We start from the raw sequence: 27,209 nt of genomic DNA on the forward strand, positions 1-27,209 counted from the left end.
GCACTTTCCAGGGCCGGTGGGATCTCCATTTCTTAGCAATTTTTTTTTTTTGGCTAGAGACGTGTTCTAGCGTCTTTAAACCACAGGATCTGTCGTTGAGCGCATAAACCTGCGGATTTGGGGAGGCATGCACGCAGGAAATACAAGAGGTGGTCACGTCTGTTGGACTCCCTTGTGACCCCTGTGGGTACCCCTTCGAGTAGTAGCGCATTAGACAGAACCGCGCACGGACTGTCTTCCACATACCCTCTGGGTATATCGGAAGCCCCCTAGGCTCCCTTGAAACCTCGCCATAGATAAATCGTCGGCCATCTTGCAGCTACAGTACACCGAGAACAGCACTCGGAGAGATTACTTGCCCGTACGATAGGGTAGTCGGGTTGTACGGCTAAGGGTATGGTCGATCCTCCTTAGTTAGAGCCCTGAAACATTGGGCCGAGTACTTCTGCCAGACCCTTATGTATATTGCGATCTGTAGCACCTGACACTCCTCAAGACCATAGTTCCCTTTTCTATCGGGGGATCACACATCATCTCTTCCAGATCTGCTTGTGCAAAGGAGTGCATCAGTAGCAGACATCAGTCCCGCAGTCTCGAGTTAGCAGATCAGCCATTCCGATCTATTAGATCCATCAGATCCGCAGAAGCAGTCTGTGCCGCCGCCCAGAGCTATCAGATCTGCCATTCAGATCTCTCAGATCCACTAGATCGGAGTCGTTGTGAAGGGTTCCTATACCGGGGTATAATTTATGCAGGACTTTTGGCCGCATTGACATTTTGAGGATTTGGCCACTGCAGTATTGATAAGGAAGGAGTAAAACTCCGTTAGGAGTTTTCAAAAAAAAAAGAGTCTGAGATCTTTTGGGGCGCTTATTGGTGATCTAGCCCATTAGAATTAGGACGACGAGCTGAGCACGGTGGTACCATTCACTTCTTAGTGAATTTTTTTTAGGCGGTCCCAATTTTCAAAAAAATTAGGTTGGTGTATGGTAGAAACTAGAGCTCAAGCGATGGCCAATGAAAGGATGGAAAAACTTGAAGAATCAGTGCAATCCCTCCACATTCAGCTTAGCGGACTATGTAGCATGGTTAAGAAAATAGTCCCGAAGGGCAAGGAGCAAGCTCACGAGGAGGCGTATAATGGCAATGAACACAATGAGGGTGAGTCTAGCCACTCTCCTCACGTCTGGCACACCCACCAACAACCCAGTCAGCGACCTCCAAAGTTAGATATGCATAAATTTGACGGTTCTCACCCGTCGGCATGGATAGCACAAATGGAGCAGTATTTCAAACTGAATCACATCTTCGATGATGCGACTCAGCTTATGTTGGGGAGCATGTACTTGGACAATGAAAGGTGGCAATGGTGGGAATGGCATCAACGTTTCACTGGACCTTTTAGGACTTGGACCAAATTCACCAAAGCTCTTCAAGACCGCTTTGACCAGGAATCATCTTTTTTGGGTCATCTTACTAAGCTCCGACAGACTGGTACAGTGGATGAATATATTACAGCTTTTGAAGCCTTAGCCTTCCGCACTTGGGGTCTCTCAGATGTGTTCTACACGGAATGTTTTATCAGCGGTCTTAAAGAAGCTATCAAAGCCCAAGTCCTACTGCACCACCCTCCCACATGGACGGAGGCTTGCAAGGTATATCGTAACGTGGAACGTGCATTAGCAGCCCAATACAGTCGCCCAAATTTCTCCGCTAAAGGTCGCCCCCCACAGGCTCACAACATGACTCAAACACTTAAGGTCCAAAAGGTGTCACCTGCGGAAATGGCCGAAAGAAGAAAGCAAGGCCTATGTTACTACTATGATGAAAAATACTCCCCAGGTCATAAATGCAAGGAGCCCAAATTTTTTCAAATTGATGCCACTGACTACAGCTCAACAGAGGAAGATCCACCACTGGAGGAACATGAGCCGCTAGAAGAAGACAACCAAAAGGACAATGTCTCTGACGAACCATTTATTTCGTTGCATGCTTTGGTAGGAATTTCTTCCCCTCAAACTCTCAAAATCAGAGGTTTTATTAAACATCGCCCAGTAGTAGTCTTGATTGATAGTGGAAGTACACATAATTTCATCCATCAAAAAGTCACGGAAGCAGTGCATTGTTTTGTACGAGTAGTTTCTAACTTCCAAGTTCAAATTGCGGATGGAGGCACAATGAAATGTGAAGGTCGTCGCTGTGAAAATGTCAAACTTCAAATGGGGGATTATCAGTTGAAAACCCACATGTTTGCATACACATGGGGGGGTTGCGACATTGTCCTCGGCGCTGAATGGCTCCGCACTCTTGGGCCAATCACAATGGATTTCCAGGAGTTATATATGAGTTTTAAGCAGAACAACTACACACATACCCTCCATGGACTCCAGGTGGGAGCCCCCTCTATCATCAGCTCGCATAGGATGGAAAAATTGTTAAAAAAGGGCAATCATGGAGTTGTAGCTCAATTTAATGCCATCCAGGCAGTCGAAACCAAGCCTCTGCCAATTCATCCTGAGATGCAACAGATTTTAAATAACCATCTGCCGGTCTTTGACAAGCCTCATGAGCTTCTACCCTCGCGAGGGGAACATGATCATAGCATCACCTTGGTTCCAGGGGCCCAACCCCCAAATGTGCGCCCATACAGATATCCGTTCACCCAAAAGGATGAAATAGAAAAAATCATCAAGGAACTTTTGGAAGCAGGTGTCATTCGTCCCAGCATTAGTCCTTATTCATCCCTAGTGGTCATGGTGCTCAAGAAATATGGGGAGTGGCGGATGTGTCTCGACTTCAGGGCCCTCAATAAGTTGACAGTCAAAGATAAATTTCCCATCCCGGTGGTTGATGATTTGCTGGATGAACTCAATGGGGCTCAATTCTTCACTAAGCTGGATCTTTGCTCAGGCTACCACCAAATTCGCATGAAGGAAGTCGACATCCCCAAGACTGCTTTCAGAACTCATGAAGGCCATTATGAATTCCTGGTCATGCCATTTGGTCTTTGTAATGCCCCCTCTACTTTTCAGAGCCTTATGAACCACATTCTCAAACCATATCTCAGGAAATTTGTCCTCGTCTTCTTCGATGACATCCTCATCTATAGTTGCACTTGGGCCGCACATCTTCAGCATGTAGATCTGCTCTTGCAACTGCTCCGCAAGCATAAATTATTTGTCAAGATGTCCAAGTGTTCGTTTGGCATGGCAGAAGTAGAGTATTTGGGCCACATTGTGGGGCGTGATGGTGTCAAGGTGGACCCCAAAAAGATCCAGGCAATGCAGGAATGGCTTCAAACTAAGACCTTGAAGAGCTTGAGAGGATTTTTGGGTCTCACAGGCTATTATCGTAAATTTGTCTGCAACTATGGTCGCATAGCGAAGCCCCTCACCCAACTCCTAAAGAAAAATTCATTCTTCTGGAATGAGGAAGCACAACAGGCCTTTACAGCTCTAAAAAATGCCATGTGTTCCACTCCAGTCTTAGCACTACTTGACTTCACCAAATCTTTTGTCATTGAATGTGATGCTTCGGGTACAGGTATTGGGGCGGTCTTAATGCAGGAAGGGCGACTGTTGGCCTTCACAAGCCAACAACTCAGTGGGAGGAATCTGGGCCAATCTACCTATGAGAAGGAAATGATGGCCATCTTACATGTAGTCGAGACCTGGCGACCTTACTTATTGGGGCGACGTTTCCAAATCCGCACAGATCATCACAGTCTTAAATATTTTTTGGAGCAACGCCTATCCTCCCCACAACAAAATAAATGGCTAGCAAAAATGCTGGGATATGATTACGAGATAATTTACAAGAAAGGGAAAGACAATAGTGTAGCAGATGCATTATCTCACCAATTTGAGGAGGAAAGTACTCTGCTAGCAATTTCCCTCCCCATTCCAGAATGGATTGAAGAGGCTCGTAGGGAATGGTTTTCACACCTCGGGCTCTCCCAACTCATTTCTCAATTGCAGGTAGATCCAAATTCCACCAAGGGCTACTCGTGGCAGGATGATATTCTTCGCTACAAGGACAGAGTCGTAATATCACCAACATCCACCCTCAAAAGTCGCATTTTGGCAGAATTGCACTCATCTTCCATTGCAGGACATTCAGGCTTTCAGAAGACATATGCTCGCACCAGAAGATCATTTTTTTGGACAGGCATGAAAAAGGACATCCTTACTTTCATAGCATAATGCGATGTCTGTCAACGCCACAAAGGGGAAACCGTCAACACACCAGGCACATTACAACCATTGCCCATTCCGGCATCAATTTGGACGGAGGTTTCTATGGATTTCATTACAGGTCTTCCAAAGTCAGGGAACAAGTCAGTCATCATGGTGGTTGTGGACCGACTGTTGAAGTATGCTCATTTCTGCGCCCTACCCCACCCGTTTACACCAACTTTGGTTGCTCAATCTTTCATGGATCAGATCTTCAAATTGCATGCCATGCCCACTTCTATTGTGTCCGACCGCGACCCGATCTTCACCAGTAATTTTTGGCAGGAACTCTTCAGAATACAAGGCACTCAACTAAAACTCAATACTTCCTATCATCCGCAAACAGATGGTCAAACCAAAGCCGTCAACAAATGTATAGAAACCTACCTTAGGTGTTTCACTTCAGAAAAGCAACACCTTTGGGTACAATGGTTACCTCTGGCTGAATGGTGGTATAACACCAACTATCATGCCACCACCAAAATGACTCCCTATGAAGCAGTATATGGTCAACTCCCGCCTTCACCTACTTCGTATCTCAAGGGATGCTCAAAAGTACAAGCAGTGGATCAACTCCTACAACACTGCGCAACCATGCTCGCCCATCTTCGAGAGAATCTTCATCAAGCTCAGAACTGCATGAAGCAACATGTAGACCAGCATCGCTCAGAGCGCCAATTTCAAGAAGGGGATCATGTCTTTTTACGGCTACAACCATATAAGAAAACATCACTCAAAGACAAGGGGTGTCAGAAACTCTCTCCCAAATTATACGGACCATATCAAGTACTTCAGCGCATTGGAGAAGTGGCCTACAAGTTGGCCTTGCCACCTACTACAAAAATCCATCCAATTTTCCATGTCTCATGCCTCAAGAAAGTGATTGGGAACAATTGCAGAATTCAGACCAGTCTACCTGAATTGGACGAAGAAGGGTCCATCTGGCTTCAACCCGAACAGGTCCTAGACACACGAGACAAGCAACTGCGCGGCTGCATGATTAAGGAAGTCCTCGTCAAATGGAAAGACACCTCTCCGGAAGATGCAACTTGGGAACCAGCCACTATTCTTCAGTAGTTTCCGCAGCTTCAGCCTTGAGGACAAGGCTAGTCTTAAGGGGGAGGGCATGTTAGGGTCCCACCCTAACCCCCTTATTTATGTAATGGGATCACGTCATAGTTAAGAGTCAATAAAGCCCATATTAATAATTGTAAGTGGTTAATCCACAATTAATGACGGAACCACATTTAGTTTCAAATGGGCCGTAGTATTAGATAGATGGTATTAATAAAACCCACGGTATTGGCCTGTGGTATTGCATGTATGAGTCATATATAAAGGATAGAGACTCCCTGTGAGGAGCATCGTGTCTTATTTTGTAGTCAAGCTCTGCTCTATTGGAGGTTGCCTCCTCGAAGAGGCAAGTGAACATTACTCTCTAAATAATAAAATCATTGCTATTCTGTGTTCTGGGTATCTTTTCTTCGCATATTCTGTATTTGGGTATCATTTTGCAGGTTAAGAGCATAACAAAGAAACCCTCGAGCGACAGAGGAACGCGATGATGGACAGCTTTGCCCAAATCCTTCAACAGCTACCCAGGGGTGACGTATTGGCTTCCAACAGCTACTCTGGAAACGCCACACCGTTTAAGGTACAAGTTAATTTTGAAATCCCCATATTCGAGGGTCAGATAGATGCAGATGTTGTCGATAAATGGTTAAATCTGCTAGAGGGTTATTTTTCTATTCATGATTTTTCCAGTCGGGAAAAGATTATTTTCGCTCTTATCAAAGCAGCCCCCCCATGTCAAGGACTGGTGGGAAACCTACTACAAGCAGAAGGATGAAAGTACAGGCTCACTATTTTCAACTGCACCCGCTTGGAATTCATTCTAAGATTCCATCAACGAGTAATACTACCCTGTCGAAAGCTATGAGGATCAACACATAAAGTGGACCACGCTGCGGCAGGGAAGGGACCAAGACGTGTTAGAGTTTACCAATATTTTCCATACCCTTCATACAAAGTTGGGTATCAAGGATTCAGAGCAACATTTGATACTCAAATACTGCGGCTACCTGCACAAGTACATCCAGGAAGAAATAGAATTCCTGAACATCTCCTCACTTGACATGGCATATCGATATGCCATCAAGGTCGAGCAAAAGTTTAAACAAAAGAAGCGAGACTTTGGATCTGCTAATCCAAAGCAAGGGAAAGGTGCCCCAAAACCGCAAAACAAAGGACAAAGCCAAGGCAAGGCGGCCCAAGACAACCTGCCAAAGATGCAAGCAAAGAATAGTACCGCGAAGCCGAAAAAGGTCACGGGAAAGTGGTGTGAGTTCCATAAGAGCTCCACTCACAACACAAGTGAGTGTTGGGCCAAGCAGTCAATGGAGGCTGAGCTAAAGGTTTCAGAATCGGATGCATGTTGCAACTCTGAGTCAGAACCTGACAAGGGGAATGACCAAGGGAAGCAGAGTATCGATGTTGAGCCCAATGCCACCATTGCCACCACGAAGATCCAAAAGGAGGAACCTGAAGATCCAGAGGAGGAAGAGCATCTCTTCCACTCCCAGATGTGGGTAAAGGGCTCCCTAATACAATTCATTGTCGACAACGAGAGCCAAAAGAACCTCACTTCGGTAGAGGTCGTGAAGCGACTGGGCTTACCGACCACAACACATCCACAACCGTAAACCATCGGGTGGATTCACCAAGGACGGGATCTTCGCGTGAGCCAGCAATGTCACCCTCCATACAACATCAAGCCCTTCACAGATGAGGTATTGTGTGACATTGCTCCCCTTGAAGTTTGTGATGTATTATTAGGACAACCATACTTGTGGAAGCGACATGTTGTGTATGAATCAAGGCCTCGTGTTGTTATTGTTACTTTGGGAAATAAGCTGTACAGGATACCGGAGTTAGCACCGCCTACCGCCATCTCTTTGGTTACTGCAAAATAATGCAGTAAGCTCATTTCCAAAACCAGGAAATTTGTTTTCCTGATGATACGCCCTCAAGGAAAGAAGAAGATGGTGGCCACGACCTCCAGACAGGGCCCCTTCGCACGACAACTACAGATGGACAAGGTCATGGAGGAGTACAAGGACATCTTCACCTCCCCCGCAGGGGTTCCATTGCACTGTAAGGTCAAGCACCCCATCGATCTGACCCTAGGTGCGCCGCTGCCCAATGGACCAATCTATCGGTGCTCTATTCTAGAGAATAATGAAATCAAGAGGTATATTCAGGAGTTGTTGTAGAAAGGCCACATTCGTTTGAGTTCATTGCCCTGTGGGAGCCCGATTGTGTTGGTACAGAAGAAGGATGGGACTTGGAGACTCTGTATTGACTATCGGGCGTTGAAAAAGATGACTTTCCCTAATAGGTACCCGATCCCACGGATTGATGACCTCCTGGACCAACTGAAGGGGGAAAAATATTTCAGTAAGATCGATTTGAATTCAGGATATCACCAGGTACCAATCGAACCCTTCGATGTGTGGAAGATTGCCTTCAAAGCCAAGGAGGGCCTTTTCGAATGGTTGGTTATGCCTTTCGGATTAACGAATGCTCCTCCAACCTTCACATGGATAATGGATGACATATTACAACCATGCACTAACTAATTTGTAGTGGTATACTTGGATGACATCCTGATCTTCAGCCAGAGTTGGGAAGAGCACCTCCAACACATGCGACAGGTTCTCCAAACACTGTGGCAATGCAATTTATGTTCCAATTCGGAGAAATGCAATTTTGGCATGACCAGGGTTCAGTATCTGGGATACATTATTGATGAACAGGGGGTGCATGTGGATCCAGCCAAGAACCAAGTCATTTGGGATTGGCCATCTCCAACCACTCTAATAGAGCTCCACAGCTTTCTAGGTCTTTCCAACTTCTACCGCAAGTTCGTGTTGGGATTTTCTCATATCACTTGGCCCTTGAGTCAAGTCACCAAGGGAGGAGAGAAAGCAAAATTCTTTTGGTCTGAATCTCAACAGAAGACATTCACAGAGTTGAAAGATCGCCTCAGCTCAGCACCAGTGCTCACATTACCAGACTTGCAACAACCATTTGAGGTCGAGATAGATGCCTCTGACTATGCTATTGGGGCAGTCCTTACTCAACATGGGCATCCAGTGGCATATCACAGTGAGAAACTTTCAGACATAGTTCAGAAGTATCCCACTTATGACAAAGAGATGTATTCCATTGTGCAGGCCTGTTGAAAATGGAAGCATTACATTTTGCGGAAGGAAACGGTCATCCACACAGACCAACGACCCCTGCAGTTCATACAGACCTGTTGTGGCCAAATCTACCACCCTATTAAAACATGTTTTGATATAAAATTATGAATGGGCCCCCTATAAGTCTGATCTATCATCTCTCTGAATGATCCTTTTCATCCTATTGATTTTAACTCTATGAAGAGCCGAATCTTCCATTCACAAATGGTGAAAGCCCCTTAACAAACCCCTCACATATAACCTTGTTAAGCCCTTCATTCATATGCTCATTGGGGTTTTCCTAGCTTCCAAAACCCTTCATCGCATCATTGTCCCATTATAATCCATTTACAAAGAAAACCCTTCGCAAATTACGTATATCCTCCCTCTTTCGATTATCGCATTCATCCTGGGTGCATAATGCATGCCATAAGGCCCTGAACTTGACGACGTTGCGAACCACAATATATACATTTTCGGGTCCGAAAGCCTGTCGCATATTGCAATCGGCCTAAGTCCAAGGTTTATGTATATATGGCGTGCCCCTGGCCTCTGGACCAGTCGACACTATGCACCACATTGTATACATTGTCGCGTCCGGCCCCAATCGCATATCGTGTCTCGGCGGAGCCAAGGCCTTATACATAATATGCACAGCGATATGGCAGACCCACCGAGCTATCAAATATGATTTATATATTTTCAGGTCCGAAGCCTTATCACATATTGCGATCGGTGAAGCCCTAGGCATGTGCATATTGCGATATGCAATAGGCTGGACCCGGTGATATTTATAGACTCCAACATATAACATTTGAGGTCCGGATTGAGAGATCGGGGCGAGATTTCCTGTGTTTTCATTTGTTTTCCAATTTTCCAAAATTACAAAGGGGTCGGGTTTTCAGTGTAAAAGGCAGGCTTGTGGAGTCTCGATAGTATAATTGCGCATCGAGGAAGTGGAAGGCATGGGTACTGCAACTCGCGGGGGGGGCGATACCCAATTGCGATTTAAAAGAAGCCCTCAAAAAATTGTGCCAAGCCTATGGGTTGAGTGGGAAATTGTATGTTGACTGTGTATCAGGGATAAATCCTTTTCACACTTGTTCCGTAGTTTATAAAATGAATTAAGGCAGTGTTTACATTTGATTGAACATTTATGTTTTATTGTTCACAATCATCAAGCTAATGATAACAATCCTTGCACGAGAGAAGTAAAAGACGCAGGAGGGGATTCGAAGAGCCATGTATGCAAAAGCGTTGCATTTAAGGAAGCGTTCCAGGTCAGAAGCCCACGCGTTTCCTGTACATTCCGTTAGTAGAGCTGTCCCGCGCTTCATTATGCGAAGGCAAGATACAACGACCCTTTTTACCAACATCTATTCACTTCCTCAGGAAAGGAATCAATCTGGCCATTATGCTTTCTACGTGCTAGAGGTCACGCTGACAATCCTATCCTTGTGTACTTGATTTGCATATCTGAAACAATGGGAAGATGAAGAGGCAGGGGAGTCTTAGAGTTAGGGGCGTTTGCATAAGTATTACCTCTAAAGAGGAGAAAGGGCTTTTGATTTTCGAGAAGAACAATTTTGCTTTATTGTGGATAAGGAGGAATGCTTTGGGGGAAGAAGGAGCCCTTAGTTTCAGACTCATTTATTGTTTTGGATCATAGTGTTGTTACTGGCATGAATGTAAATGTGATATATATTTATGCATATTGATGACTTACAATTCACTATTAGTCTTGTTAAATTGAATGTGATTCAGTTTCATGGTTAACTTGTGAATGGTCTCTGATTTGAAACTAAGTTAAACATCAGTTGCAAGTTTTAATTCCATAGAAGAATGTGGATTCCTATATGAGTGATTGGATTTCAATTTAGCTTTAATACAGTCTTGTCCAACTGTGAATTCAGTGATTGATTCATTTGGACTTGAATCTATGCATGATGTTTAACCTTCTTTATCACGCTCCTGCTGAACATATATATGATGTTTAAACCTCTGTATTATGCTCCTGCAGGATAGATTAGGATAGCTAGGACTAGATTAGAGTAGTTAGAAGTAGTATAGATAGGATTTAATACATAGAGGTTAGCTGTTTTATTTTGTTGATTTAATTGAAGTCTTCCTCTCGGAAGCAATCTTTCGACATGTTCAAACGGTTTACGGGGTCCCTTAAAACCCATCGGAGCTAGCCATTCCAAACGAAAGTAGGTCTAATTAGGGCTTGTGATCGGGTTAGTTCCCCTTGTTGGCATAGTGCACATTAGCCATGTCAACAAATTGGTGCTAGAAGGAGGGCTTGAACCGCCATCCCCAGCTTTTCAATATTTCATCTATAAGTGCCACGCATGGATTCAAAAGGATTAATGTATGGATCATGAAGGTCAAAGAGATCCTGCCACACATTTGAAAGAGCCTCATTTTGAAGAAACAGAGACCCCTCTAAGTCCTGTTTCCGCGTCACCCAAGGAAGAGAGACTATGGGAGTATCCTGTCACTCAGGAACAACCAATCAGAACGCTTACTCGTTCTTACACTCGTTCCCTCTCTCATCTTCCCATCTTTCAATCTTTACCTCTGACAACTAAGAGAAAGCCAAGGATCTTTACCCTGAGTGAAGATACATCTGCAACCACTTCTCTTGAAGATATTGTGCTAGAATCCTTGCAAAGTATCGACACCCCTTGGGAAGAAATTTATGAGGATTCCCCTTCTAAAGGTAACTCATCGCTTGATTCTGAGAATCCTAACGGAGAAGCCTCTGACCAAAACTTCTCTATCCATAGTATGGCCAACGTTCCCCTTCTAGGTGGGAATCCCCATATTCAAGGGTCAGATAGATGTATATGTTGTCGATAAATGGTTAAATCTGCTAGAGGGTTATTTTTCTGTTCATTATTTTTCCAGTTGGGAAAAGATTATTTTCGCTCTTTTCAAAGCAGCCCCCCACATCAAGGACTGGTGGGAAACCTACTGCGAGCATAAGGATGAAAGTATAGGCTCACTATTTTCAACTGCACCCACTTGGAATTCATTCTAGGATTCCATCACGGATCAATACTAACCTGTCAGAAGCTATGAGGATCAATACATAAAGTGGACCACACTGCGGTAGGGAAGGGACCAAGACGTGCCAGAGTTTACCAATATTTTCCATACCCTTGGCACAAAGTTGGGTATCAAGGATTCAGAGCAGCATTTGATACTCAAATATTGCGGCTGCCTACACAAGTAAATCCAGGAAGAAATAGAATTCCTGAACATCTCCTCACTCGACATGGCATACTGATATGCCGTCAAGGTCGAGCAAAATTTTAAACAAAAGAAGCGAGACTTTGGATCTGTGAATCCAAAGCAAGGGAAAGGTGCCCCAAAATTGCAGAACAAAGGACAAAGCCAAGGCGAGGCAGCCCAAGACAACCCGCCAAAGCTGCAAGCAAATAATAGTACCACAAAGCCGAAAAAGGACACGGGAAAGTGGTGTGAGTTCCATAAGAGCTCCACTCACAACAAAAGTGAGTGTTGGGCCAATCAATCACTAGTGGCTAAGCTAAGGGTTTCGGAATCAGATGCATGTTCCGACTCTGAGTTAGAACCTAACAAGGGGAATGACAAAGGGAAGCAGATTATCGATGCGGAGCCCAATGCCACCATTGCCACCACGAAGATCCAGAAGGAGGAACCCAAAGATCCAGAGGAGGAGGAGTGTCTCTTCCACTCCCAGATGTGGGTAAAGGGTTCCCTACTACAGTTCATTATCAACATCGGGAGCCAAAAGAACCACATTTCAGTAGAGGTCGTGAAGCGACTGGGCTTACCATCCACAACACATCCACAACCGTACACCATCGGGTGGCTTCACCAAGGACAGGATCTTCGCATGAGCTAGTAATGTCGCCTTCTGTACAACATCAAGCCCTTCACGGATGAGGTATTATGTGACATTGCTCCCCTTGAAGTTTGTGATGTATTATTAGGAAAGCCATACTTGTGGAAGCGACATGTTGTGTATGAGTCAAGGCTCCGTGCTATTATTGTTACTTTGGGAAATAAGTTGTATAGGATACCGGAGGTAGCACCGCCTATCGCCATCTCTTTGGTTACTGCAAAACAATGTAGTAAGCTCATTTCCAAAACTGGGAAATTTGTTTTCTTGATGATACGCCCTCAAGGAAAGAAGAAGATGGTGGCCACGACCTCTAGACAGGGCCCCTTCGCATGACAACTATAGATGGACAAGGTCGTGGAGGAGTACAAGGACATCTTCACCTCCCTCGCAGGGGTTCCTTTGCACTGTCAGGTCAAGAACTCCATCAATCTGACCCCAGGTGCGTCGCTGCCCAATGGAACAATCTATCGACGCTTCGTTCTGGAGAACGATGAAATCAAGAGGCAGATTTAGGAGTTGCTATAGAAAGGCCACATCTGTCCGAGTTCATTGCCCTGTGGGAGCCCGATCCTGTTGGTATAGAAGAAGGATGGGACTTGGAGACTCTGTATTGACTATCGGGCGCTGAACAAGATCATTGACTGTAATAGGTACCTGATCCCATGGATTGATGACTTCCTGGACCAATTGAAGGGGGCAAAATATTTCAGCAAGATCAATTTGAATTCAGGATATCACCAGGTACCAATCGAACCCTCCGATATGTGGAAGACTGCCTTCAAAGCCAAGGAGGGCCTTTTCGAATGGTTGGTTATGCCTTTCGGATTAACGAATGCTCCTCCAAGCTTCACATGGCTAATGGATGACATATTAAAACCATTCACTAACTAATTTGTAGTGGTATACTTGGATGACATCCTGATCTTCAACCAGAGTTGGGAAGAGCACCTCCAACACATCCGACAGGTTATCCAAACACTGCGGCAATGCAATTTATGTGCCAATTCAGTGAAATGAAATTTTGGCATGACCCGGGTTCAGTGTCTGGGATACATTATTGATGAACAGGGGGTGCATGTGGATCCAGCCAAGATCCAAGTCATTCGGGATTGGCCATCTCCAACCACTCTAACAGAGCTCCACAACTTTCTAGGTCTTTCCAACTTCTACCGCAGGTTCGTGTTGGTATTTTCTCATATCACTTGGCCCTTGAGTCAAGTCACCAAGGGAGGAGTGAAAGCAAAATTCTTTTGGTCTGAATCTGAACAAAAGGCATTCACAGAGTTGAAAGATCGCCTCTGCTTAGCACCAGTGCTCGCATTACTAGACTTTCAACAACCATTTGAGGTCGAGATAGATGCCTCTAACTATGCTATTGGGGCAGTCCTTACTCAACATGGGCATCCAGTGGCATATCACAGTGAGACACTTTCAGACACAGTCCAGAAATATCCCACTTATGACAAAGAGATGTATTCCATTGTGCAGGCCTACTGACAATGGAAGCATTACATTTTGGGGAAGGAAACGGTCATCCACACAGACCAATGACCCCTGCAGTTCATACAGACCTGTTGTGGCCACAACTACCACCCTATTAAAACATGCTCTGATAGAAAATTTTGAATGGGCCCCCTATAAGTCTGATCTATCATCTCTCTGAATGATCCTTTTCATCCCAGTGATTTTAACTCTATGAAGAGCCGAATCTTCCATTCAAAAATGGTGAAAGCCCCTTAACAAACCCCTCACATATAACCTTGTTAAGCCCATCATTCATATGCTCATCGGGGTTTGCCTAGCTTCCAAAACCCTTCATCGCATCACTGTTCTGTTATAATCCCTTTACAAAGGAAACCCTTCGCAAATTACGTATATCCTCCCTCTTTCGCTTATCGCATTCATCCTCGGCGCATAATGCATGCCATAAGGCCTCGGTCCCAACGGCGTTACGAACCACAATATATACATTTTCGGGTCCGAAAGCCCATCACATATCACAATCGGCCTAAGTCCAAGGTTTATGTATATATGGCGTGCCCCTGGTCTCCAGACCCACCAGCACTATGCACCACATTGTATACATTGTTGGGTCCGATCGTAATTGCATATCACATCTCGGTGGAGCCCAGGCCTTATACATAATATGTGTAGCAATATGGCGGACCCGCTGAGCTATCAAATACAATTTATATATTTTTGGGTCCAAAGCCTTATCGCATATCGCGATCAGCGGAGCCCCAGGCTTGTGCATATTGCGATATGCGATAGGTTGGACCCAACGATATTTATAGACTCCAACATATAACATTTGAGGTCTGACTTGAGCGATCGGGGCAGGATTTCCTGTGTTTTCATATATTTTCCAAATTTTCTAAAATTACAAAGGGGTTGGGTTTTCAGTGTAAAAGGCGGGCCTATGGAGTCCTGATGGTATAATCACGCATCGAGGAAGTGGAAGGCATGGGTGCTGTGACCTGTGAGGGGGCCGATACCCAATTGCGATTTAAAAGAAGCCCTCAAAAAACTGTGCCAAGCTTATGGGTTGAGCAAGATATTGTATGTTGACTGTTTATCGGGGATAAATCCTTATCACACTTGTTCCGTAATTTATAAAATGAATGAAGGAAACATTTATGTTTGATTGAACATTAATTTTTTATTGTTCATAATCATCAAGCTAATGATAGCTATCCTTGTAGGTAAGAAGTAAAGGACGCAGGAGGGGATTCGAAGAGCCATGTATGCAGAAGCGTTGCATTTAAGGGTTTGGCCGCAAGCATTCTGGGTCGGAACCCCACGCGTTGCCTGTACATTCCATTAGCAGAGCTGTCTCGGGCTTCATTATGGGAAGGCAACATACACTCACCCTTTTTACAAACATCAGTTCACTTCCTCATGAAAGGAATCGATCCGGTCGTTATGCTTTCTACGTGCAAGTGGTCATGCTGACGATCCTATCCTTGTGTACTCAATTTTCATATCTAAAATGTTAGATGATCCAAAAATACAAATTTTATCATAGGTTATAAAATTAGAATAAAATAATTATTAATTTAAGATATTAAATTAATAATTATTATTCTAGAATGTTTAATTATTTAATGGAGACTTTTAGAATTAGCATATTGTTGTAACTAGATATGACTCTCCAAAATGTGTCGTATCTTAGGCTCTATTATAGGAGATTAGTTAGCTAGTTGGTTTGAATAGCATTTATTGTAAATGGACACTTGTTATTTAATAAGCGATCCATAATTAGAGGTAGTTAGGACATGGAGCTTATAAATAGCTCATTGCAAGAGTGTTTGATTGTTCGGGTGTAAGCTCTTGCAAATCAATTATGTAATTGTTTTTTTCTGATTAATAAAACTACGTGTCTGAGGACACTTCTGCCATTATTGTGGTATCAGAGCTCCAGTAATGCTGCAGTTGATTTGAGGAAGAGATTCCAGCAGTTTATTTGAGGAGGAAGTAAAAAGGTGCGGAAGGGAATGGAACTCATGACCAAAGTCTCATCCCTATCTCCCACGCAGAATTTCTCCTTTGGAAGCAACGGAAGGATGCACTAGCAGCTACCAAAGCAGCAGAAGCTGCTAGGAAACGCGCAGAGGATATAGAAGCAGGCCGAGTACAGCTGAACGGTCGTGAGCTTTTTGAACGTGAGCCATGGGTATTTGACGATAGCCGTTTTGATTCTTGAGTAAGGTATTTATTGTTTGCATTGGCGTTCTTCCCAATTAACGGAATCGTAACATTTTTTTACTGCTTTCAATATTGATCCAAAACGGTAATATTATGGTAGCTTTATTTTGATAATGGGGCGAACACTCCTAACACATGCCAAATTCGAATGTGAAGAGGTGATATCTGTAGTTTAAAATTTTTTGTGTTTAAATTGTGCTGGTAAATCTAATTAATCCTTTGTGCTGTTGAGTACGCATTTCGGACTTTATACATTTCTCCTCTGATCACTCTAACAACTCCTACCCCTGATTTGTCTGAATCGTGGTATTGAAAGAAACCTGAAAGAGCCAAACACTCTAATGGTGCAGAACTGAGATTATCCCGTGCGCTCCATGTACATTACCCATTTTCGCATCGGATATTCCTCTGAAAAAAAGTTGCGATCTATGTATAGAGCCGATTGAGCCATAAAAGAACAAAACGATTTGGAATTATTGAGGAGGGTTTTCAGTGAACCCTGCTATCCACATATTTTTTAGAAAGCAGAAGCACATTAGCCCAAGAATACAGATCAAAGACTTCCTTGTCGCGGGGAGGTATTGAGAAATTAAAACGCAAAGATAGTATCTCTCCCTTCACAGTGGAACCCTGGATCGAAATCGGAACCTCCTTTCCATCAAAAGTTTCGTGTCGGATTGGTGGCAGAAATCCTCTGTACGCGGGGATTTCTGGATCTCTTGATTCGGCTAAAGATTTAATGATCTGAGCCTTCTGTTGAATTGCCTTGCAAAAGATCTTCAGAGCACTTAATTCTTTTGAGGTTATTCTTCAGATTCAACAATTTTTTTAGGGGAAATGATTCTTGAAGATTTCTGTTGACATTTTGACGCTCCTGTGCTTTAAGGGAAGGTGTAGTTGTGTGCATTTTTCTTTAATCCGTGGGCCAAAGCAATGCTGCATTTATAGTTGCCGATATATGTTGCAGCAATATCTGGTTGCTTGAGGATTGCAGCTGGATAGGGATTAATCTATGGTTTCGCTCTGGTTATGCAAAGATCTGGAATTGTAATGGCATGGAACGTGTTCAAATTTTGCACGGCACTTAGGGGCCTATAGCTCAGTGGTAGAGCATTTGACAAGTGAAATCTTTGCTGGAGAGAGATGGAATATTTTTTATTTTGTAATGTTAATGAAATGATAAGTGAAGTTTTGTTTTTTTTTAATGGAGTGATAAGGTGTAATTATATTTTGAAATTTTGTATTTTAGTGGAGAAATAAGGTGCAATAGCAATTTGTAATTTTTGGAGCAATAAGGAGTTTTATTTGTAATTTGTAAATTGGAGAGATAAGGTGTGTTGGGTAATTTGTGTAATTGGGATCATCACATTGTAACTCAAAGTAATTTTACTTTGAGGGGGGGTTGATTTTTTTACCAGGTTGTGCAAAAGCACCATTGTAAAAAGTCAAATTTTGAAAGTTGCCCTGTAAATATTTGAGAAATTGACTAGAGCCAAGTGAAAAGCTCAGTCAATATTCTCCTGTTTTGACGACTATTCGAGGGTCAAGGCCAAGCCCCGATAGATCATGTTTTTTGCGTGGTGTGTTGTGTTGACTATCTTGTCCTTTCTGTTCTGCTTCTTGGTGCGTCTCTTCATCGCTAAAATGTCTAAGTTGATTAACTTATTTTCTGATTCCGACAAACTAGAAGGCACCAAATCTTATAAAACGTGGCATCGTCTTATTGAAAGCACACTCATTTACAATGAATTATGGCAAGGAATATGTGATGGAGATGTTAAGCCGAATAAACCCACAGATGCAGATCCACTGGCAAAATGGGAAATCAAGAATGCTAAAGCCTTAGCTCTTATTAAATTGTCTGTGAATGATGAAATGTATGTACATATAGAGAATGCCACAGATGCATGGACTGCCTTGAAAACTTTTAAAGACCTCTTTGATACTCAGCCAAAATCAAAGAAGGTTGATCTACAGTTAAAATTGTTGCAACAAAAATTAACTGAAGATGGTGATATTCTTGAATATCTCTCCAGACTTAAGAATATTAAGCAGGAAATTATTAATGCTGGTTTTCCCGCAATTGATGATAGCTTTATGGTCACAATTGTAATTGTTGGGCTTCCTTCTTCCTATACGCATTTTTTAGAGACTTTACAAGTAACTGGGAAATTAGAAAAACTAAAGTTTGATGAACTTTGTGAAATGTTAAGTCAACATGATAAAACTTTTGGGAAGAAGAAGAAAGTTGGTGAAGATGTTTTTCTCACAGAAGCCAGCACAAGTAAGTCATCAGCAGATAGTTCTCGAGGAAGAGGCAGATGGAATCAGAATCAAGTAGCACATAATCGAGGTCGAAGCCAAAGCAGAGGCAACAATTTTAACAGAGGAGGAAGAAATAATTTTCAAGGTAGAGGAAACAACCAAGGAAGAGGAAATTTTCAAGGACAGGGATATAATAGTCAAGGTAGAGGAAAATCTCCAAATAGAGGTCAAAGCAGAGGCAGAGGACAATCTTCAGGACGAGGAAGAGACTTAAGTCAAATTGTGTGTCGAAGATGTAACAAAGTTGGCCATTATGCTGAAGATTGTCGAACTTCACTTAATAAAATTCCCAAGTTTCAGCAGCATTCAACACAATTTGCAAATGATCAAGATGAAGACAGCTCAGAATATGTTTTTACTTCCTCACCAGCATCACAAATTTCATCTCATCTTAGAAGCGACTATGAAGATGCCTGGATCTTGGATTCCGGGGCAACTCAACACATGACATGTCGATGTGATTTTTTCTGGAATTTTCAAGAATGCCAACTTAATTCAATTTTTCTTACTGATGATACAAAACATACTCCTTATGGAAAAGGAGTCGTAAAAGTTTTTCTCCCTGACATTGGAGAAAAAAATGATTTCCAATGTATGGTATGTACCCAGTTTCAAGAAAAATTTGCTCTCTTTAGTCACGATTCGACAAGCAAGACATCAGGTGATTATGGAAGATGGTTTAGTGAAGATTAATTCCGTGAAACAAAACTTGAAAACAGTTATGACAGGTTATGAAGATGGAAAACTGTTACGGATGAAAGGGACAGTTATTCCAAGGCATTCTGATTTTGCAGGGGCAGTGACTACAGGTATTTCACCTATCAGACTATGGCATGTAAGATATGGACATTTGAATTTTGAGAGTCTTTCTCATTTGCAGAAACAAGGAATGGTTAAAGGACTTCCCACATTCAAAAGGGAAAATGCAAAATGTGAAGCTTGCATTTATGGCAAACAAAATCGTGAAAGTTTTCCAACAAGTTCATGGCGTGCAAACCGGCGGCTACAACTAGTTCACAGTGATGTTTTTGGTCCACTACAAACTTCATTTGGTGGTTGCAAATATTTCTTACTATTCATTGATGATTTCAGCAGAATGAATTGGGTTTACTTCTTGAAGAACAAGTCAGAAGCATTTGATAAGTTTAAACTTTTTCGCCAACTTGTTGAAAATGAAGTCAAAGAAAAGATAGGTACTCTCAGGACGGATAATGGGGGAGAATTCACTTCAAATGAATTCAAAAATTATTGCAGTGAAAATGGCATAAGACAACATCTCACTAATGTTTACACTCCACAGCAAAATGGAGTAGTCGAAAGAATGAATCGCACTTTGTTAGGAATGGCGAGATCCATGTTAACCTTCAAGAGGTTAAGTCCAACATATTGGGCGGAAGCAATTCATACAGCTGTCTACTTAAGAAACAGATCTCCAACTGCTTCTTTAGACGGAATCACACCTTATGAAGCTTGGTTTGGTTTCAAACCTCGAGTTAAACATCTTAGAGTTTTTGGGTCAGTGTGTTATGCCTTAGTTCCGAAAGAAAAACGAACTAAGCTTGACTCAAGAAGTTTAAAATGCACAATGATTGGCTATTCTGATGAGAAGAAAGGGTATCGTCTTTTGACCAATGGAAAATTCATTGTGAGCAGGGATGTCATTTTTGATGAAACAGAGAGTAAGAGTGCTGAAGAAATTGAAAATCTTCTTCACAAATTAGAAACTAAGGGAAGTAAAAGAAATGGAAAAATGCAAAGTCAACCAACTTCACCAAATTGGTATGAACTTGATTTTCCTTCCTCTGAAGATGAGTCATCCAGTCCATCTACATCAACAACATCATCTGGGTCTTCTAGCAGTTCATCCTCATCTCCAAGCAGCAGCAGTTCTTCAGATAGTGAGTCTCCACATTCTTCACCTGAACGACGAACATCAGTTTATATTAATCCTCTTTACAATGATGGGGACTTTACAGAAGTGCAAACAAGTGAGCACCAACTTCCGAAATGGGCAGTTCAACTTTTGAAAGATGTAAAGCCTGATGAACAGAATAAAACTAGCACCAGAAGGGCACATAGAAGTGAAGGCAATTTTGCCTTGATCGCAAATGAATTTACTGAACCTTCCACATACAAAGAGGCAGTAAAACATAAAGAATGGCGACAGGCTATGGTTGAAGAATATCAAGCAGTAATTGATAACAACACATGGAAACTTGTTGATTGTCCAGCAAATGTTAAACCCATAGGATGCAAATGGGTTTATAGAATTAAGTATAATCAGAAGGGTGAACTTGATAAGTATAAAGCACGACTTGTCACAAAGGGTTTTGCGCAGCAGGAAGGCATTGATTATGAAGAAACCTTTGCTCCAACAGCTAAATGGAACACCATCCGATTAACACTTGCATTGGCCGCCCAAAAAGGATGGAAAGTTCATCAAATGGATGTGAAAAGTGCTTTTCTCAACGGGGATTTACAGGAGGAAGTGTATATGACCCAACCACCGGGTTTTGAAGTTGAAGGACAAGAACATAAAGTCTGCAAATTGATCAAGGCTTTATATGGATTAAAACAAGCTCCCCGAGCCTGGTATGCAAAGATGGATGATTACCTTAAGAAAGTTGGTTTTCATCGAAGTGAATCTGATGATACTTTGTATGTGCGCCAACAGGGCAAATATCTGGTAATTCTTGTTATGTATGTCGATGATTTGATCATCACTAGCAATCATGATGATCATATTGCACAGGTCAAAAAGGAGTTACATGCAGGTTTTAAGATGACAGATTTGGGATTACTTCACTACTATCTTGGAGTTGAGGTCTTCCAACGTCCACATCATATTTTCATTTCTCAGAGTAAGTATGCCGCAGAGGTTCTTCAGCGATTTGGCATGCAAGATTGCAAGCCCGTTCTCACCCCCATGGAGCAAAATTTGAAACTTTCAAAATTTGAAGGGGGGGAAAAGGTGGAAAATACAACTTACAGATAGTTGATTGGCAGCTTGATTTATTTGAAAAATACTCGTCCTGATCTATCTTATGCAGTCAGTATTCTTTCACATTTTATGCAGGAACCATGAGACAGCCACTGGAATGCAGCCAAAAGAGTTCTTAGATATATCCAAGGAACAAAAGATTTTGGTCTTCTTTACACAAAGACTAAAAATTTTGTACTTGGTGGATATTCTGATGCCGACTTTGCTGGGAGTATTGATGATCGAGCATCAACATCATGTTATTTAATGAATATGGGGTCAGCAGCAGTATCTTGGAGTTGTAAAAAACAAGCTACAGTGGCCACTTCTTCAGCAGAAGCAGAGTACATTTCAGCATGGGAAGCAGCATGTGAAATTGTTTGGTTGCGCCGAATTTTGCAGGACTTGGGTATTTCTCAGGGAGAAGCTACATCATTGTTCATTGACAGCCAGTCAGCCATCAAACTTGCCAAGAACCCAGTTTTTCATTTAAAGACAAAGCATGTGGACACCAAGTATCATCATATCAGGTCTCTCATTGCCAAAGATGTCCTCAAACCAGTTTATTGTCCTTCCGAAGATCAGATCTCCGACATTTTCACCAAACCGCTTGGCAGAATAAAATTTACTAAGTTCAGGGATGAACTTGGTATTTGTTGTAATGTATCTTTGGATCATAGGGGGGAATGTTAGATGATCCAAAAATACAAATTTTATCATAGGTTATAAAATTAGAATAAAATAATTATTAATTTAAGATATTAAATTAATAATTATTATTCTAGAATGTTTAATTATTTAATGGAGACTTTTAGAATTAGCATATTGTTGTAACTAGATATGACTCTCCAAAATGTGTCGTATCTTAGGCTCTATTATAGGAGATTAGTTAGCTAGTTGGTTTGAATAGCATTTATTGTAAATGGACACTTGTTATTTAATAAGTGATCCATAATTAGAGGTAGTTAGGACATGGAGCTTATAAATAGCTCATTGCAAGAGTGTTTGGTTGTTCGGGTGTAAGCTCTTGCAAATCAATTATGTAATTGCTTTTTTCTGATTAATAAAATTATGTGTCTGAGGACACTTCTGCCATTATGAAATAGTGGGAAGATGAAGAGGCAGGGGAGACTTAGAGTTAGGGGCATTTGCATAAGTATTACCTCCGAAGAGGAGAAAGGGCTTTTGATTTTCGAGAAGAACAGTTTTGCTTTATTGTGGATAAGGAGGACTGTTTTGGGGCAAGAAGGAGCCCTTAGTTTCAGACTCATTGTATTGTTTTGGATCATAGTGTTGTTACTGGCATGAATGTAAATGTGATTTGTATTTATGCATATTGATGACTTACAGTTCACTATTAGTCTTGTTAAATTGAATGTGATTCAGTTTCATAGTTAACTTGTGAATGGTCTCTGATTTGAAACTAAGTTAAACATCAGTTGCAAGTTTTAATTCCATAGAAGAATGTGGATTCCTATATGAGTGATTGGATTTCAATTTAGCTTTAATACAGTCTTGTCCAGCTGTGAATTCAGTGATTGATTCATTTGGACTTGAATCTATGCATGATGTTTAACCTTCTTTATCGCGCTCCTTCTAAACATATATATGATGTTTAAACCTCTGTATTATGCTCTTGAAGGATAGATTAGGATAGCTAGGATTAGATTAGAGTAGTTGGAAGTAGTATAGATAGGTTTTAATACATAGAGGTTAGCTATTTTATTTTGTTGATTTAATTGAAGTCTTCCTCCCGGAAGCAATATTTCGACATGTTCGAATGGTTTACGGGGTCCCTTAAAACCCGTCGGAGCTAGCCATTCCAAACGAAAGCAGGTTTGATTGGGGCTTGCGATCGGGTTAGTTCCCCTTGTTGGTCATAGTGCACATTAGCCATGTCAACAAATTGGCGCTAGAAGAAGGACCTGAACCACCATCCCCAGCTTTTCAAGATTTCATCTATAAGTGCCATGCATGGATTCAAAAGGATTATTGTATTGATCATGAAGGTCAAAGAGATCCTGCCACACATTTGAAAGAGCCTCATTTTGAAGAAACAGTGACCCCTCTAAGTCATGTTTCCATGTCACCCAAGGAACAGAGATTGTGGGAGTATCCTGTCACTCAGGAACAACTAGTCAGAACGCTTAATCGGGCTTACACTCGTTCCCTCTCTCATCTTCCCATATTTCACTCTTTACCTCCGACAACTAAGAGAAAGCCAAGGATATTTACCCTGAGTGAAGATACATCTGTAGCCACTTCTCTTGAAGATATTGTGCTAGAATCCTTACAAAGTATAGACACCCCTTGGGAAGAAATTCCTGAGGATTCCCCTTCTAAAGGTAACTCATCGCTTGATTTTGAGAATCCTAACATAGAAGCCTCTGACCAAAACTTCCCTGTCCATAGTATGGCCAACGTTCCCCCTCTAGGTGGGAATCAGCTTCCACCTCCTCCTCTGGGTGGGAATCAATCCCCACCTCCTCTGGGAGCACTCCCTCCCTGGCTTGCACAAGATGTCGTAGCATACCCAGGAAGCAACATCCCTTACCCAAAAATGTAGAAAGAGTGTTACCTAATTTCGACCCTGAGCGGGGAGATACCACTGATAACTATATTTGCTCTTTCTTCCTAGCCTTGCACAGGTTGGGGGTTGTCGATGAAGACATGGTGTGATGCCTATTCTCTTTTACCTTGACTGGTGCAGCCTCCACATGGTATTTTAGCTTGAGAATAGGGTCAATCACCTCTTGGGATGCTTTTCAAAAGGCCTTTTTAGACAAGTTTGGTGATGAAAAAACTCCTGTGGCCTTAGTTTTACAATTATCCCGTCTGAAAATGGAAACCAAAGAGAAGGTTAAGGATTTTAACATCCGGATCAACACCTTGTTCAACAGAATCACAGCCACCGCTAGACCTACTAAGGAAGTGCTCATGGAGTTCTATGTCTCTGCTCACTGTCCCTACAGCAATGTGGGTTAAAAGGAGTAATGTGCAAACCTTACAAAGTGCTATCGATGAAGCAGTAAAGGTCGAGAATGAAATGCTCAATTTTTCAGCATGACACCCTACAACTGGAGAAAAGAAAGCCTCTCAGACATCCAAGAAGAATAATGGAAATGATAACAAAGGGGCTAAAACTAAAGGAAAGGACACCATAGATGTGGAAGGGTTGCATTGGATCATTAAGAAACTAACGAACATAGTCATTGATATGAAAAGGAATCATGGAGAGAGTACTAGTGGTAATGGAGGAGACTATAACAACAGAAAGCCCTTCAAGCCTTTCTATTGTAAGAAAATAGAAGGTGGTCATGGCCAACTTACATTGCCTACTCCACCTAAATTATGAAGGGGCTTTAAACACAGAAGAATTAGCTCTTATTGGATTGCTCCTTAACAAAGAAGAACCTATACTGGAGATCGAACCAGAACAAGGGGATGAGGAGGAATACCAAGTAGAAGAACCCTCGGATGAGGAAACCCAGATTAATGTGCTGTGGGATTTCCACAGTGATGAGAATGATGACGAAGGAGATAACATCGTAGAAATCAATGCTAATGAAATCCACACGTGAAGTAAAGGGCCGCTCCTAGATGTGACAAAGCCATTAAACCAAACAAAAAAAGATGTTCACCCTGTGAAAGCATCCACTCCCAGAGTTCCTGTTGAGAATTGTAGACCTGGCAGTCAATCCAAGAATGCCCCTGTTGCAAGTCACCCAAAGAAATAAAATGCATCTCCCACTGCAACAAAGGCTACTCAAGACGGTAAGCTCCCATCTAAGAATGGCAAAACAGGTATGCTTACTCTGCCATATCCTATTTATAACATTGATTACAATATTGTGGAGGATCTCAAGAAGTCTAGGGCTAATATCACATATTTTGACTTGTTAAAATTAAAGCAGCAAAGAGATTTGCTGTTGAAAGCTATGAATGAGCGGAACTGAAAAACCCCCACCACCTCAAGCACCCAAACCAAGAATCCAATGTCCAAACTTGTTAGCACGACTAGCATAGCCCAAATACCATTAGCTATGGAGGCCACGTTATCTAAAATGAATTGAAAGCCCCAAGATGTCAGTGCGGCCATGATAGGGAGGAAATAAAAATCTATGACTCCACCCTTCCTTATCACATTCGAAATATTCAACATGAATGTGCATAATTTCTTGGTAGACTCTGGTGCCTCATCCACTGTTATGCCTTATGTTGTTGCTAAGAGACTTAAGGAAATACCCGATAAAACTAAAAGTCGAATTATGCAGTTGGATAGAACAAATGTGAGAGTTATTGGGGAGCTGAAAGATGTGTTGATTAGGATGGTTGCCAAACCTCAATACACTCAAGTTATTGATGTAGTTGTAGTGGATATACCCAAGGCTTATGGAATGATGCTTAGTAGGGACTGGTCATCAAATCTAAATGGATATTTCTCAACTGATTGGTCCCATATTTTGTTGCCTTAGAGGGGAAAAAGTGATATGCTGAGAGTGGATCAGGAAAGATACATGAAGTACGTGGTAATGGAACCAAACAGCCCCAATGAACCTGTAATGTTCTATAGCTCTATCCTTGGGAATTATAGTTCCGATGTTTATGCCATGGAAACCTGTTTCGGAGAGTGCCAGGTAGAAACAATCAAGGAGGCTTTGACAAACACACAGTTGGAAGAAAGAATTAAACTAATCCAACTGATGAATTACCTTGTATTATAGTAGATGATAGGATTAATTTCATAGGAAGTAGTTCTTTTAACGTAACATTAGAGTTTATTTTCGAGACACCCCACTTTGGTGACTCTAACTGTCTTGAAAGTGCAGGCGCTGGGAGCATTTTCATTGACCCACTAAGGAACCAACGTCTGATGGCCATCCAGTTGGAATGCACGCGCACCAGTAACGCAGCAGAACATGAAGGCTTGCTCAAAGGCCTGAGAAGAGCCATTGAAAGGAATGTAAAAAATCTCAAAGTTTTTTATGACCCACAGATAATCGTGAACTAGGTGAAGAAAAAGATACACTGTAGTCCGCCACACCTGGTGAGGTACCAACATGAGGTGTTCAAAGGTGATAATCAAATCGTTGAGTTCCTGCATTATGAAAGAACACCCAAAAACGTAGCCATTAACAAAAGGGAGCATGAAAAACTTATAAACGGAAGTGAAGACGAGGTGATATCTTTCATTGAGAAATTTAATTACTTTTCATCTCTCATGAGAGAGCCAACAGGTAAGCACACAAAATCACAACACTCATGGCTAAGCCCATTCCAAGTTGTGGAAAAAATTGGTCATGGAATTTACAGATTGAAAACCTTACAGGGAGAAACTGAAAGACTCCCTGTTTATGTCCATCATCTCAAGAGATACTTCCAGTAGCCACCACATGGTGGTTACCTCCTGAGTAGGTTAGAGTTAATTTCATTTTGCTGTTAGTGTAGTTGTATTCCTGTCCTTTCTTTTTGTTTTCAACAAAGTCTATTTTCCTGCTGTTTTGAATTACATTCCTTTTTAGCTAGCTGATTGTAGTCCTCTAGTCTCGTTCTACCTTTCAGATTTGCCCTCATTCACTACTCTCGACCTTTCCCTTCCTCATTAACTTGCTAATGATTCTACTATTCCTGAATCCATCATTTCCCCGCAAATCAAACAAACTTTCTATCAGCCCATGAGCACTTGAGAATCAACAGTGGAATGCAAACCGAAACCCCTCATTGGCATTTGTTGGGAAATGTGTGAGATCTGTTGATAACTTGGATATATGGAGCATGTAGGGGCATCTTTATAAATCAAAAAATGTGTAACTACAGCTGGACTGACATGG

Source organism: Pinus tabuliformis, chromosome 9 (genome assembly GCF_031772625.1).
Source record: "Pinus tabuliformis cultivar Carrire ecotype Pingquan chromosome 9, CPIR1, whole genome shotgun sequence".
In the NCBI taxonomy this organism is placed as follows: Eukaryota; Viridiplantae; Streptophyta; class Pinopsida; order Pinales; family Pinaceae; genus Pinus; species Pinus tabuliformis.